This window comes from Canis lupus, chromosome 10, assembly GCF_048164855.1.
Source record: "Canis lupus baileyi chromosome 10, mCanLup2.hap1, whole genome shotgun sequence".
Taxonomy (NCBI): Eukaryota; Metazoa; Chordata; class Mammalia; order Carnivora; family Canidae; genus Canis; species Canis lupus.
Window position 1 is genome coordinate 74,862,824 of NC_132847.1, and position 16,908 is coordinate 74,879,731.

Here is a 16,908-nt window from a genome sequence, read left to right on the forward strand (position 1 = left end):
GGTACATTGTAAAATTTTCATAAAATGAATGCAATTATTGTTATCAATTATATTATTTTATGATTTTCTTCAAGATGGGTAAATGCAATGTACTTGGAGAGGCAGTACATTAAAATGTCATCAGCCACTAATTTTACAGCCAATTTAGTGAACCCCTATCAAGAATCCAAGGGAGATAGAAGACCCTAACTTGTACATGGCAGGTGCCCCGATAATGCATTTTTAAATTAGTAATTAAGTGCCAGATACATGGAAGGCTAAAACAGTGACTAATGCTTAATGACAACAATTTGTGGTTTGTATGCAGAAATGTGACACCTATCAAGCTCACACTGCTGTTGGTTATTTCATATTGTCCCGACATTAGCCCTTAGGGGTAAGCATGAGAGAGGAGTTTTTTTTCCTCTTTGCAGGTGGAGGAACCGGATGTTAAATACGTCAGGCCTTCCTGGGATCCCAAACTAAGTGGTCAAGTCAAGAATAATGTACACACCAGACCTTCTCACGGAACTCCCCACGTCCCATCCACTGAGTCATATGGGTTTTGTTGGAAAATGCCAATCCCTAGACCCTTGTCTGAAAACTTACTAACCAACAGAATGAAAATGTAAGCCTGGGAGTTAATATTTTTAAAAAATTCCCCAAGTGAATCTGATGGAGGAATTCTGACCTGAAGCTCTAAGCTCTGCCTGTATCTTGTTCCCCGGGCTGCAAGATCTGGCCCGACCAAGGACTGCATATCCATTACCTCAGTGCATGACCACAGTGCCTTAGCGTTCCCTAGGAAGCCGGAAATTGATGAAGGGCAGGAGGCTTTGGGGGAGTGGTGCCCAAACTGTAGAGGCACAGAGAATCATCGAGCAAAGAGTAAAGCTCGGCATGATTCTGTGCCTTGGTATGTGACAGAGACCGTATCGGGTGCTGGGAACCAAGGAGGAATAAAGGTAGGGAGATCACCGTACACACAGATACGTGGACCCTGAGACAACACCGATGATGGTAAGTGGCACCAGTTGGGCACCTCCTAAGTGCCAGCACCCAGTGATTCTGATCTGATTTTGAAGTGCGGAGGGAGAGACACCAAAGCTGGAGAGGTGCCAGGGAGGGAGCGTCGGACTGCATCTCCTTCCAGGTTGGCTTTGTTCACCTGCATGAATCACTGCTCCCTCCGGGAGCCAGTGGCTATTTGCCAATGCCGGAGGCAGGGGCTCATTGGCCTCTTGGAGAGAAGCCTGTGATCAAAGATCGGTGTTGGGGCAATACTTGCTTCCAGGTGGGGAAACTGAGGCAAAGAATTTACAATAGGCCTGGTCTTTCTAATTTTCTAGTCCAGAAAGAAGTGGGTTTCTTGAATCTGTGATTCTTCGCTTCATCATGTAAATCCTCTGACAACATCATCTCTATTCCCTTACCTGGATTTTCATAGATCCCTAAAGTTCAGCAAAAACTTTTCCTCACCCGGAGTAATAACTGTGCAACTCAAATCCTGCTTAGCCTATTAAATTCAGTTAATATCGGGGAGCCCCGGTGGCCCAGCAGTTTAGCGCTGCCTTCGGCTCCAGGAGTGATCCTGGAGTCCCAGGATCGAGTCCCATATCGGACTCCCTGCATGGAGCCTGCTTCTCCCTCTGCCTGTGTCTCGGCCTCTCCCTCTCTCTCTGTCTGTCATGAATAAATAAATAAAATCTTTTTTAAAAATTCAGTTAATAGGGATCCCTGGGTGGCGCAGCGGTTTAGCGCCTGCCTCTGGCCCAGGGCGCGATCCTGGAGACCCAGGATCGAATCCCACGTCGGCCTCCCGGTGCATGGAGCCTGCTTCTCCCTCTGCCTGTGTCTCTGCCTCTCTCTCTCTGTGTGACTATCATAAATAAATAAAAATTAAAAAAAAAATTCAGTTAATATCCCCTTCTCAGCCCCTCTGCTCTCTGTTTTGCTGACTGGAGGATTGACAAAGTACAGAGTGGACATGTCAAAACCTGCAGGACACCTTTCGGTAGTTTCCCGTGGCCCCTAGAGTCGCATCAAGAGTTTGCTACTTTGCCCAGCCCCATCTGGCCCCCTTGCCTCCAGCTCTTCCTCCTTCCAGTGCATACTTAGGACTCTCACCTTCCAATGCAGGCTGTATTCTAAGTATCAGATTCCATGGGTGCAAAAATTCGGGCACCATTGATTGGTCAGTGTGGGAGGAGAATCACAATATGAAGATTGCCATGTGAATTTGACAGATGGGTGACAAACGGTCCCGGCTGCACTGGTTTATCATAGCTCTAGCAAATATATACCAGCAAGATACACTCTGGGGCTGATGAACTCATAAGCACACCTGGCAGGCTGAGTTTCTCATTCCTAAGGTTGGCAATCATGTCCGTCATGCCAAATTCAGCAGTCAGTGCCCACAGCTCACTTACGGAAACACTGAGAAGAATTTGGTTGAGCTATTTACTCTCTGCTCCTGTAAGGCTTTCCCTCCTGTCCCTTCTAGGACTGCCCACTCTCCTGGCTTTCCTCCCACCTCCTTTTCTGTTCCTTCGTGATCTTTACAACTGGTTTTTCTTCATTTTACTGACCTCCAAATGTTCCCTTCTTCTACTTGTAGATCTGTTCCCCATGCCACCCTCACTGTGTTCCTCACTATAAATGGCACCCTCTTTTCCCAGTGACTGATGACAGAAAGCTTCAATATGTCTTCTCTTTTCACTTTCCACACCTTACTGCAATCCATCAGAAAACCCATGGATTATGCCTTTCAAAATAGAGTCTGAAGAGTCCGTGGCATCATCATGTTCTACTTGGACAAGCACAGTAGTCTCCTAAAAGGTCCCCCTGCCTCTACACTTGCCCCCTTGGGTTCAATTCTTCACAGAGCTGGATGATCTGTTTAAAACCTAATACAACTCCCATGGTCAAAATCCTCCACCGGCTTTCCATTAAATTCAGGATAAATTCAAATTCCTTATTATAAACTACAAAGTCTCATTTACTATTACCATGTGCTGCCTTCTTAATCTACAGCATCCCTCTGGAGCTCACTCTGTCCTAGACTCAGTGGCCACATGTCGTGATCATCTGTTGCTGCATAATAACTGTCCTAAAACTTAAAGGCTTCAAGCAACAGTGACTATTTACTATCTCACAATTCTTTTGCACCAGAATTTTGAAAGAAGCTTGGCTGGACCTTCCTGGTTGAAGGTCTTATGAAGTTGCAGTCAAGATGTCTGTTGTGGCTGGTGTCATCTGAAGGTTTGACTGAGGTTGGTACATCCACTTCTAAGGGGGCTAACTCATGTGACTGGCAAGTTGTTGCTGGTTATTGGCAGAAGGCTTAGCTCCTTTCTACATAGGTCTCTGTATAGGGTTGTTGTGTGTCCCTGTGACATAGCAGCGGACTATTCCCAGAGTCGATGAGTCAAGAGGCCAAGGCAGGACCGCCAATGCCTTTTATGGCCTATCACTAGAAGTCACACCATTACCTCTGTCATACTCTATCTCAGAGGCTGGAGGCACACCATCTTGCTGTCCTATGAAGTACAGAGTTTATCCTCACCTTAGGCTTTTTGTACTTGTTGCTTGTTCCATCTGAGTGAAAAGAAATCTTTCCTATAGGGAAAACTTCCCCTAGATTTGTGCAAGTTTCACTTCTCATTTTATTTAACTACTCGTGTTACTTCTTCAAACAAGACTTTCCTGGCCACCTCACATAAATATCCTTCTTATCACTACCCACTGCTTTACTTTATTTTTCCTCTAGCACCTATGGTCTACAACAGCAGGGATTTTGCCAATTTATCCATCATTAAATATCAAGTGTATAAAACAGTATCTGGCACAAAGTAGATGCTCAGTAAATATTTGCTGAATGAAGAAGTGAAGGAGTGAAACCCCAAAAGCCCTGGGGCAGGGAGGGAAGCCACGTTTATTATAGAGAACAGAGAAGTGAACTTGCTCATTCCAAAACTACTATTGAACCTCATGAACCAGTTGCTGAGTATTCATAAAGGACCTAAACAAAATATCTGGTGCCCAGGATCCTCTGGTTCCCCACCAAGCAAGCTTCAGATGTTAAGACTCTTACAGCTTACAGGGTTTCTTACCATGTTCCATTGTCTGTTCCACCCAATGCATTGTCTTAAGGCAACTGCCCACCTGTAGCTGAATGGTTGGAGCCTGAGATCGGGAGGCGCTCTTCCCCTGGCCACAGCTGACTATATCAGAGTTGGGCTCCAAACTCAGGGAAGCCCTCTATAAAATGGGAACCCATCTGTGATTCAAATGGTGAACTCTGAGAGATCAACTGAGACACAAAATGTAGCTACACATGGAACAGGAGGCACGAAAGCATGGAGCTCTTGAGGCTGAGTTGTGCCAGATTTAAGGCCTGTGGCAAGCCAACAATCCATGCAAGGCTAAAGTTCTGAGGAGCAGAAACTGTGAGTAAGTGGAGGGTCTGGAGGGAAGAGAAGAGAAAGGGGTAGAGGCACCAAGAGATGAAGAATCTGAGAGATGGAGATAAAGAAGAGGTCGTGTGAGGTCTTCGGTCATCCTGAATCTGGGTTCATCCAACACCAGCTGCCTCCACCATGCCGCCTAAGTTTGACCCCAACGAGATCAAAGTCGTGTACCTGAGGTGCACCAGTGGTGAGGTCGGTGCCATGTCTGCCCTGGCCCCGAAGATCGGTCCGCTGGGTCTGTCTCCAAAAAAGGTTGGTGATGACATCGCCAAGGCAACTGGTGATTGGAAGGGTCTAAGGATTACAGTGAAACTGACCATTCAGAGCAGACAGGCCCAGATTGAAGTGGTACCTTCTGCCTTTGCCCTGATTATCAAAGCCCTCAAGGAACATCAAGAGACAGAAAGAAGCAGAAAAACATTGAGCACAGTGGAAATATCACTTTTGATGAGATTGTCAATATTGACCGACAGATGCGACACCGATCTTTAGCCAGAGAACTCTCTGGAACCATTAAAGAAATCCTGGGGACTGCCCCGTCTGTGGGCTGCAATGTTGATGGCCATCACCCTCATGACATCATAGATGACATCAATAGTGGTGCAGTGGAATGTCCAGTGAGTTAACTATAAAGGAAAATATTTCAACAAAGGATCATTTGACAACCAAGAAGAAGAAGAAGAAGTCGTGTGAGAGAGGTAGAGAAGAAAACGAGATGGGGCTGAAAGCAAACAGACGAGACAGAGGAACCAGAACATTGAGACCTGTTCATCCTTGGAGCTGCCCACTCCCCTTGCCTGAAGCCCAGTGGTGCAGTTTGTCCTAAGCATCTGTGCACTGGAAACCTCTCAACAACAATGTCTCCCACCCCCTCTTTCTCAGTTAAATTAAGTTATTCTCTAATTTGAGATGAAAATCACTCTGACTAATGTATATAGTTTCTGAGAAGGTCTCTGTGTACAGATCCCTTGAGTAGGAAATAAAGCTTGTGGCCTCTCCTCAGTAGGAATCTGCTTTCCTACATTCCTGGGACAGTGGGGATTGGCTTTCTCTGAAATTCCCACATTTTTAAGTGCCCTCCCTCTACCGCATAGCGCATGGACTCAACAAGCTCAGAGATAACAGCAGCCCCCTCCCCTGGACAGTGAGCGTCTTCAAGACAACCTGGCTTGTTCCCCTCTGAACTCCTGGTCCCATAGACAGCCTGGCCCATGGGACCTGTTGAGAGGATTCAGGAAGGATTGGCCAGATCTGTTTCATGAAGAACCCACAGCCCCAGCATATTTTCACTTCTTTGCTACTACTGATGATAGCAATAATCATAATCATAATAACAGGACCATTTATTGAGAGCCACGCTATGTACTATGCATTTTGTGTGCTTATTATCTGCTGTAACACCATCAGTTCCTTTCATGGGTCCTCAGCAACGAAGAGATTTGGTGCCAAAAATTATGCTATTACATTATTCTCTTCTTTGCAATGGCAAAAATCTTTCCTTTTCCAAGAATAAGAGACAGAAGCATTCAGGCTCTTTTTTCTTCCAGGACCCGCCAGCCTTTGAAACTTAGGCATTAACAAAAATTAGAATGCCTTGGTTCGGAGAAATGGGATGGAGGACTGGAGGGTGGAAGAGAGGTTGTCTTTAGTAATAGGGCAAAACCTTCTCTATAGAACTTTATCGTGACTTAATTATATTCCAGAAAGTAACAACAGCGACGTTCCAAATGAGGGCAGTGACATAGGGTTATGCAGAGTTTCTCGACCCTTGATAGTTTCAGAATCACCTGGGAATTTTAAAAGACACATTCCCGGATCTGCTGAGCTGGACCTGCACACAGAGTGAATAGGAAGCTACACTCCGAGGTAGACACTCAACAGAAAGGCGTACGGTTTGCTAACCAAAAGACTGATACAAGAATGTTAGTAGCAGCAGCACCGGTAATAGCCAAGAATGGAAAAGGCAGCCATCAAGAGCAGATTGGCCAAATGAACTGCACCGTAGACATGCAATGGATAGATACCTACAGCAACAAGGTTGGACAAATAGCTTCCATCCTCCACATATCGATGAATCTCAGGAACGTCACATGCAGCTAGACACAGAACTATGTCAACAGAATGACTCCATTTACATAAAGTGCAAAAGGAAGGAAAATTAATGTTTGCTATTTAAAGTTGGGATGATGGTCATGCTTGGGCAGAACGGGGTGGTCGTGACTAGGAAAATACACGAGGGGACTCCCGGGGGCGGGAGGGGTTGGTTTGTTCTGCACACAGTATGTTTACATTGTGAAAATACTCCGTGCTGCATATTCTCTATGAGCTTGTTTTTCTGTATGTCTCCTAGAGTTACTAAAATTTTTACTTGAAGCAATACTTGTCTAGTTCTTACCTTCAAAGATTATGATTCAGGTATAAGAAGTGAGTGGGGTCCAGGCATTGGTTAGTTTGAAAGTTCCCCACCTTGGAAATTACTGAAGCTTTGGTCACTTGCTGTGAAAGTGGCTTTGAGCAAGCTAACCTCTCTCTCTGAGGCTGTTTCCTCGTTGTAAAGAGGGGATATTGGCATAAACCTCATGCATATTGTAAGGTTAAGTGAGATAATACAGACAAAGTACTTAGCACACTGTATGGCACCAGAGAGAGACAGACAGACAGAGACAAAGAGAGCAGTGAGTGTTAGTTTTTATCATATAATTTTGTCTAAGACTGAGAAGGAAGTATTTATAGGATCTGACCCAGATCTGCTGGATTTTAAAGACCATACTTGCATGTTTGTTTCAACGTTATGTGCTGTCTTGAGGACTCTGAGCCAATCCTTTGCAGGGACTATGACCCCGAGAGCAGAGAAGAGAGGCCCCGTTCTTTAATCACGGGGTGTTGATTAGGTTTGATTGCATGTTCCATGGTTATTATTGATCTGGAGAATGACTGATGGTCACTGGTTGTCACAGCCTCATCTTTGCTATAATTGCATGAAATATTTGTCGGGGTTGAGCACCTCTTACTCAGATGCATTAACAATAATTTCCCCAAATGTGTTCCCTTGAAAGAGATTGAATTATTTCCAAAGGTCCTGTGCATCTCCTTTGCAGCGCAGCAAAAAGTGCATCCATAAATTACTCAATTGACACATATGGGGACCTGAATGGCAGAGCAGTCGGCTGCAAATTCTTCTTCCCAGACACGTCCTGTCTGATGGCGGGACTGGCAGAGGCTCTGGGGGTGCCACCCCGGTCACGCACAAGCATGACTGGTGGTTCCTCTCGGAGGAGGAAGTAGACAGGCTGCTAATCCGTGTCGGGGCTTTGGAGTCTGACAGCAATGACTAAGGCGACCTGAAATTAATTTCCCTGCTGCACCGGCTCTCTGCTGCTTTGCCTCTCTCCATGGGTGGCACAAGCTGTGAAAGCGTCCAGGGGAGGGAAGAGCACCTGTTACCGTCAATGCACGACAGGATCGCGTTCCAGCTGCGCTCTGTCCTGGCCATGCAGTGGTTTTTCTCCGATCCTCGGCTTTGTCATCTTGAAAATGGGGGGCGTGCCCACAGGTCACACACGTGAATTTCCTGGTGTGTCAGTAAAGCTTCTGTCCGCCACAGAAATCACTGGTTCTAGAAGGTTCTTTCAAGAATTAGGTCTGGGCATAAAAGGTTCCGTTTTCCTAAACGGTGAGTATTCCCTCAAATCTATTCCATTCCCCTCAAAGAAGAGAGCTCCTTCAATTTTTTTTATCTTTGTTGTTTCATCTGAAGATCAAAAACCAAGTTAAGAAATATGTCAACAGGTAGGATAGCCACAGAGGACAAATTTCTTAGTTTTCTTCTTGAAAAGTCAATAAATCAATTATGCTGATTTTAATAGATGTCATCTTGAATTTTTTAAAAAGACCGACAATAAAGTATTTTCTACTTACCTTCAAAAGCATATTAAGATCAGACTAAAGCTAGAACGCCAGGGATTAAACAAAAGCTAAGTCATCCAGTGGCAAGGAAGAAGAACAAGGTCTGATGCTAACGTTCGTATTTCCAATTGTTTGGATAAACTTTGAATGATAAGCGTGATTCTTGGGTTAAAAATGGGGCTGTTTGGGGATTGTTATCTAATGTAATCTTTAAGAAGACTCTATAAGGCATATGTTATTATTCCTACTTTACAGATGGTGCAATTGGAAGAGTCAGAAATGTTAAATAAATCACCTAACTTCACACAATTGGTTGTAAGGGTAGGAATTCAAATCCACATCTCTGCCAAAGCCCAGCTGATTTCCTCTTACTCGGCTGGACTTTCATCATGCATTGTCTGTGTTCACTAGAGACTTAATGAAAATAACAACAACTGGTAAAAGATCTTTACATTTAATGTCATTAAGCCAGGACAAATTCCACTTGAATTGATTTTTCAATGGGCTCAGGGCCCTAACAGCAAGTTCAAACACAAGGCTCTTATTAGACATATATGCAAGGGCAGAAAAGTTTAAGTAAATGCATTGATTGATTTAACAAAAATGTATTAAGCACCTACTGTGTGTCAGGAACTGTACTTGGCACTGGGCTAAAATAGTGATGGACACATCCAGCCCCTGCCCCCTGCTCATATCCATGACAAGTGGAAGGAGGGGGGAAGGAGATTAATTCAAGAATAATGTAAGAATGCAATTCCAAACTTTGATCAATGCTATAATGGCAGAAAACAGAGGTGGGGGGGAGATGTGATTTAGTTTCTACATGTGGGTTTTGAGGGAAGTATCAAGAAATGTTTCCCAGAGGACTGGACAGGAAGTAATATTGTAGCTGAAATTTGTAGTGGATGTCAAATTTTAGACAAGGATCGGGAGGGAAGGCATTCAGACAGAGGTAACAGCGTTTGCAAAGATCCCAAACCTTGGGGGCAGAAGAAACATCATGTACCCGCCACTAGGGAAACAAGAGCAGTAGGCTGGAGAAAGAAAGGAAGGAGAACATGGATTGTGTTTCCAAAGATGGCCATGACAGTGTCTCCCATCCCACATGCTCTTCAGGAATGTGACATCACCACTCCTCCACTCTCTGATATGATGTACCTTATCCCCCCAGCACACACTGAATCTGAGCGGCCTTGTGGTTGGTCTGATCAAGTAAACGTGGTGGCTATGACAGAGGCCCCTTTGGGTGTAACTTATGCTTTTGCCTCTTGGAAGGGAGCTTCCATGCAAGAAGAGTGGCTATGCCAAGAACATCATGTGTTGGGGCCCCGAAGGCTGAGATACCATGGGGTGGAACAGAAGCCAAAGCACACGGATGGGGCAGATGCACCGCATTCATGACCAAGAAGAAATCATGTTTGCAAGTGTATCCTCCAGATTCAGCTGCCCAGCTGCTAACATGTGGCCTACAGAGAACCTACCCAGCTGAGCCCTTCCCAAATCCCTAACTCCAAAACTATGAGCAAAAACATGCATATTTTCAGTGATTAAGTTTGAGGATGATTGGTTTCGAAGCCGCAGGTAACCATAACATGCATGGGGAAATAAACAGAGACAACCCGAATGAGAAGAAACAGATGCTGTTATTCAGAACTTGATATCGCAAAGCAAGCAGTTGGCGTCACCTGTGTTTGGCAGACTCGGAGGCAAACAGGAGGGTAGGAAAGGTTGAGAGCGGAATAAAGGGGAGGCTTCAGGTATTCTCTGATGGGGGGTTGTTAACATCCAAAGCTGGAGATGGACATCTAATGTGATTGGTTTGCGGACCATATTGGGCTTTCTCTGGGTGGTATTGACTCAGAAACGGGGAAAATTAAGGAAGCTGGCAGTGATTGGTCTAGTCCTACCCACTGGGGGCCAATTGCTACAGAGGGGGCTTTTCTCTTAGATGTACTGCCTTACATGGCATGTACGACATGGTATCGTCCATAGATGCATTCAATACCCCAGGTAGCATGGTACAAGGTGAGGCTGCAGGAGGAGACAAGAAGTAAATCTCACCACCTTAAGAATTTTAGAATTCATTAAGAACATTCTTCCAGACATCCAGACATGCCATTGGAGTTGACCTTGTACTTGGCATGCAGACACCTGAATGGAGAGAGGTGCCACTAAAGCTAGCACATAAAACAAGGCATTCAGACACCAGGATGACAGATAACTGGAAATAAACGAGTAAAGCAGTAGGGACCGGGGAGGTTGAGCGAGAAGCCGTGATGTGCCTTTATCAATGCATTTTAGAGCCAAGAAACCAAGGATCCTGAGGCAAAGAACAATCTAAGACCTAAGCAACCATCATCAAAAAAGGGCTTCAGACCCAGGCTTCGGTCCATCAACTCATTAATTCAACGAAGGTTTGCTGATCCCCTTTTATACATCAGAGACTGTTCTAGTGCTGGAGATAGTGTTGAACACAACAAACCAAACCCGTCCTTTTGTGAAGTCCACAATCCAGGGAGCAGGAAGTAAGTCATAAATACAAAATGAGTGAATAAGAAGTAAATTGTGAAAACATAAAGCTTGGAGCTGGATGGACATAGAGAGACTGGACAGTGGGATTAATTTAGAAAGGGCTGGGGGATCCTTGGGTGGCTTAGTGGTTTGGCGCTCGCCTTCAGCCCAGGGTGTGATCCTGGAGTCCCTGGGATCAAGCCCCATATTGGGCTCCCTGCATGGAGCCTGCTTCTCCCTCTGCCTGTCTCTCTCTCTCTCTCTCTGAGTCTCTCATGAGTATAAATAAATAATATATATAAAAAAATTTAGAAAGGGCTATTCAGGAAGACCTCCCAAGGAGATGGCACTGAATGGTGAGAAAGAACCAACAATGCCACAACCTAGGGAAAGAGCACAAGCTGACGAAAGAGCCATGCAAAGGTCCTGAGGCAAGAAGCATCTGGGTATATTCAAGGGCCTGAAAAGAAGGTTGTTGCGTCCTGAGCACTGTGAGCCAGAAGTCAAGGCGAGAGCCAGACTACTGGACCTTACAGGCCCCTGTGAGGAGTCTGGACTTCACTTAAATCCTATGTAAAGTCACTGGAGAGCTTCGTGCTGGGAGGATGGGATGGGAGTGGGAAGACTGGTTTGATCTCATTTATGCTTTGAAGAGCTCACTTCCCTGGTCTTCAAAGAACAATCTCTATTTAGGACATGGTGGAGTAGACGCGAAATTCAGAGACAGTTCTAGATTCAGACGGAAGAACAAGAGAGGGTGTAGCCCTGGAGTGAGCTACGGATGCTTTCCAGGCACACGGAGAGGGTGGCCCAGCGTCCAGACCTGGGACGGGGGGGACCCGAGAGGAAATTTGAAGACCCAGGCACCAACCTAAAGACCCACCGCGGAACATCAGAGTGACCCTGGGTATCATCCCAACTCCGCTTATCACCTGGCGCAGACCAGGCACCAGACCTCCAGGGTGCGGTCGGCGTGAGTCTTCGCTGCCACGTTAGGAGACAAAGACCGTTCTCCCCGCCTCACACATGGGGGGAAGCAGCTCAGGACGTTGGGGCCCGTCTAAGTCTCCTCAGCTGGGAGTCCCCGAGCAAGGCGCAGATGTGCCCTGGTGGCCCGTACCCCCCGCCACAAGCCTCTCGCTTCCCCTCAGCTGAACAGCGACCCCTTCCGTGAAGAGCCCTGCCCACGACCACGTCCACGCCGCACCCCCGAAGCCAGGAGAGGACCCCCGAGAAGGGCCAGCGCCGAAGGACGGATGGGAGGACGAGCCCGGTGGCCGCGAACCCGGCGGCTCTCAACTCCCAGGCTCTGGTCTAACTTGAAAATCGTCCCCAGTAGAGCATCAAGGACCCAAATTTGGAAACGATTGAATGTCTCAGCTGCAGCCAGCGCGTGTGCAGGCTCTGCGTGTGCGCGTGCATACAGATGCACACATACCCGCCTCTGCCTGTGCCCGGGGATAGGTGCGGCACGTGGGCATTCTTTTCAGTTTTGCAGAAGCAGCAGATGGATAATTGCAGCCCCTAAGTGCCTAATCTGCTCTCCGGGACACGGGCAGATTTCGGAGCCAACAAACTTAATTGAACTTTCTATTCCAGCTGGAAAAGGTTACCGAGTTGCTGCGCACACAGCGCACGCGGAATGAAAAGGTCAGCGGCTCAGCTCTTTTTGTAATGGATTGACCAAAGGCATATTGTTTTGTTTTGTTTTCTTTTTCTTTCCTTTTTTTTTCTTCCTATTCTTTTTTTTTTTTTTTTTTACTTCTCCCAACCACTGGATTGCAAAACTTAATTAGTCTAGCAGAGGTTTCCTCCCCTTGTATTATTTAAAGTCGTGCTGACGTGTCTGCGGTCTTCACAAAGGTTGCGCGAGCCCCGAGCCCCGCCCCATGTGAGAGGAGGAGGAGAGTTTTGTTGAACGGAGGTGGGGGGAGAGCTGGGCTCCTGGGATGCTAGTCACAGACCCTCTATGAAAGTGCATCTCCTACTGGCCTGTGTAAGAATCACCTAGAAAACACTGATTCCTGGGCCCATGCCCTGGAGGTTGAGTCTGACCAGGGTTGGGTCTGAGGTTGTGTATCTTTTTTTTTTTTTTTAAGATTTTATTTATTTATTTAAGATTTTATTTATTTATTCATGAGCAACACAGAGAGAGGCAGAGACACAGGCCGAGGGAGAAGCAGACCCCATGCAGGGAGCCCGACGTGGGACTCGATCCCAGGACCCCGGGGTCACGCCCTGGGCTGAAGGCAGACGCTCCACCGCTGCGCCCCCAGGCGCCCCCAGAGACTATGCATTTTTAATAGGCTCCCAGACTACGCCACTGCACGTGGTCCGGGGACAAGACGGAACTTTCCTGCTGTGCGAGTCCTGCCACAACCAAACCTTCGGACTCATCCCCACGGGCTAGAGCATCAGGATGGGGTGCGGCTCCGAGTCTCGGCTTCAGAAGCCCCCTGGGAGCTCGGTTCTGTTTGCAGACCCCACCCACCCACCCACCTCGGAGGCATGGGGGCCGTTGAGGCCCGGCCTGCCCCGGGGACGCGGCTTGAACACGCTGTGCACTGCGAGTGCGAGAGGAGGACGTCGCCTCCTATAAAGAACTAAGGAATTTTTTTGAGCTGCGAAGGACAGGATGTTTAAGGAACAGGATTCCCGTCATCCAATACCTGAAATGCTGTCATGCAGGAGAGGGATTAAGCTTTGTCACCGTGGCTCCAGTGGACGCAGCCCAAGTCACAGAGGGATGACAGCTTTGACTCTACAGGGCGGGGTTTCTAATAATTAAAATGCGAATCCAGCTGGCGTGAGGGGGTCCGCCCCCTGCCCCGCAGTAGCGCCCCTCGGGGTCGGGACCTCGCCACGCCCGGCGGCCCGGCACAGCCAGCGGGACCCAGCTGCCCAGTCCTCCGGCCTCTGCCCACAGGGAGCGGCCCCGTAATGTCAGAGGAACATGCCTCTCGGCTTCCTGATCTAACTCCCTCCGGGATCCCTCGGAGGAGCCGCTCACGCCCCTCGGGTCTCCTGGCCTCCGGGCCGCTGCCATCGAGGCAGCCAGGCAACCTGTTCTCACGCCAGGGTCGCCCTGTCGTCCGCGGGGAAATTCATTGTCCACCTACTGCGTTTAGTCTTTCCCCACCGTGGGCAAAACACGGCGCCCCGGCCTCCGGGCCCAGGACACCCCTTGAGCTCGCAGGCCTCGGTCCGGCTCCTCCTTGCACCCCGGGAGGCGCCCGCCGCTCAGGTTCCGCTTCGTAGGTGTTGCTCGCCTGCACCTCCGTTGCCTTCCTCCCCCCACCCTGCCCGCCGTCACCTGCCGGGGGACACGGGGGCTCTTTCTTAGGGAAAGCCCTTCCCGCTGCCCAGGGTGGGCTCAAAGGAAAGCGCCCCCAGCCCACTACCCCCAGGAGTGGGCCCCCCGGGAGCCCAATGGAGCTTGTCCGCACCTGCAGAGTGAGCTGCTGCGCTTCCCAGAGGAGACGGGAGCTCCGGGGTGGGCCGTGGGGTGCGTGGGGTGCATGGGGTGCGTGGGGTGCGTGGGTCAGTGGATGTACAGAGGCTGAGCCGTGGGTGCCCAGGGCCTCGCAGCCAGGCCTAGGTGAGCCTGACAGGGTGGAGACCGGCCTCCCCGAGCGCCTCCCGTCTGGTGAGCCCGGGCTTTCTGGATCGTATTTTGCAAGAGAACCGGAAGTCCCAGCTTTCCCAGGGAACCTCATAATTTTAAAATCCGTCCAGAGAGCCCCCTTCTCGGCCCGGCCCGGCTTGGGTACTCTCCCCGGGGAGCCAGGGCTCACAGTTGCCACTGTGCAACCTCTTCTAGAGCCTTTCTCCACCAGTGTTTGGCCGGCCTGTGTCCAGCGGGCTGTCCCCACGCCATGCCGGGTCAGGCCTGCGCATGCAGGTCGCCTGGGCCAGAGGAGGAAGGCGCCCCGGGGGCTGTGAAATCACAAGTTTCTTTGATCTGTTGGAGTTCTGACCGCGCGGAATCGAGGGTCACCCCTCTGTCCTCAAGGTCTCGGGGGAACCTTCTCGTCTCTTCCTCCAACCCGGAGGAATGCCGACAACCAGGAAACGATGATGGGACGTGACCTTGACAAGAGAAGGACGCGTGCAGCAGAGGCAGGGGCCCCGGGCCGTGGCGGTGTGGGCCGCCTGCAGGGCTCCCACTGGGGTCGGGCACACGCGGGGCGCAGCCGCTTCTCTTCTGTCCCCTAAGCGCCCTGGTCCGGGGCTGCCTGGCTCAAGGGGACGGTGAAGACCGATCGCTCATTGGTTTCCCAGCCCGGGAGCAAGTGACAGGACACATGTGCGGCTGCTTCCCGCACCCATGACGGCGCCTCGGTGTCCTGTGTCCGTCTGTCCGCCAGACCACACGGACTTGCGTCAGCTGGTTTTGTTTTACTTTTTTCTAACTTTGGAAAAGCAAAGACCTGGAGGAGACGGTCAGTGAGAGGCGGTGCTCGTGCTGGAGCAGCTGGGGCTGACCCCTAACCCTCTGTGCCGCCGTCGACCTGAGGGACGGAGGACACTCAGCCGTCCCAGAAGGCCATTGTTGTGCTTGCAAACACAGTGAGTCTACACAGCAGAGCGCTTAAGGGCATGGCCTTCGGAGTGACTCCTGGCCTGAGATGAAGTCTGGTTTTCTTTATAGGACCCTACAGTTGGCTGATTGCAAAAGCTGGCCGCAATTGGTCAGGCGTCCCTTCATCCACATTCTCCGCAATGTGACTTGGTAGGAAGGAGGAGTCAGTCTCCACTGTCCTTGAAGCCCAGTTGTCCTCAGGACTGGAACCGCCCAACACAGGGAGCTCGTGATGCTGCCAGTTCCAAGTGTGGGCTGCGAGCGAGCTGGAAGCAGATTCTCCTCCTCCTCCCACTGCTCCTCGTCTCTCTCTCTCCCAGAATCCTTCCAGAAGGGCAGTCTTGAGATGTCCTATTAGCGTATGAGAGATCTATGGCCCAGTCACACTGTCCCCCCAGCTGACGGCCACGCAGTGCCCGACATCGAGTGGTGCCATCCCTGACCATCCAGCCCCAAGCTGACCCACCGGATCCATGAAGCCAGACTGAGCTCAGCCAAGATTACCCAAACCTTCTTCCAACCAGTGGAACCCCCTACCTGGTCCCGGGACCCATAAGAAATAACAGATGCTTGTCTAAGTCACCGAGCTCTGCAGGTGGTTCTCCATTTAATCAGTGCAGCCTTGACTCCTTGGCCCCTCATGAGTAAAATGGCAATAATGTCAGTACCACACAGAACCATGGTGAGTTTTCCACCATTGCTGTTCTTATGGAAATCATTCAACGTAGAAAGGTTTTATTCAAGTTGTATTTTGTTAAAAGCATCCCGGGATTCTAGTGTGTCACCCCATCTGAATGCCCGTGTCTGCATATCCCAGCCATGCTTATCCCCACACCACAGCAAACCAGTGAAGCTCTGCTGTAAATTCATGGTGTCACCACATACTTGGTAATTCTTGGGGTTTTTAAAAAATATTTTATTTATTTATTCATGAGACACATAGAGAGGCAGAGACACAGGCAGAGGGAGAAGCAGGCTCCATGCAGGGAGCCCGATGCGGGACTCGATGCCAGGACCCCGGGGTCACGCCCTGAGCCAAAGGCAGGCACTCCACCGCTGAGCACCCAGGTGCCCCGGTAATTCTTGTACTTCCATGCACCCTGACATCATTGGCAAGCAGCTGAATTTCCATTTCCCTGACAGAAAATGGGGCAAAAATGAAGCACACCATTGCTGTCACCACAGACGTAGGATTAGGGTTTTAGACCCTATCCTGGACCCAATTTGACCATTTGTGACTTGAGAGCCTGAATCCTTTCAATCCTCTGCAAAAGGAAGTGGCTCAGCCAGAAATAGGACTGGTAACGGGGCTCCAATATTCATCCATCTGGAAACTTCCAGAGAGATCGCCCCCACCTCTCCCGCGTTCTCTGTCACAAGGCACCTCTGGGTGCCTCCCTGCTGGGCGCACCATGTCCTGCCACGTGCAATTCAAGTGTTCGGGTCCGAAAAGGGCGAGCT

General features: G+C 49.2%; 1 pseudogene; it reads left to right on the forward strand.

Moving 5' to 3' along the window:
• Positions 1–4,535: 4,535 nt before the first annotated feature.
• LOC140641018 (large ribosomal subunit protein uL11-like) lies at positions 4,536–5,116 on the forward strand (annotated as a pseudogene).
• Positions 5,117–16,908: the final 11,792 nt, after the last annotated feature.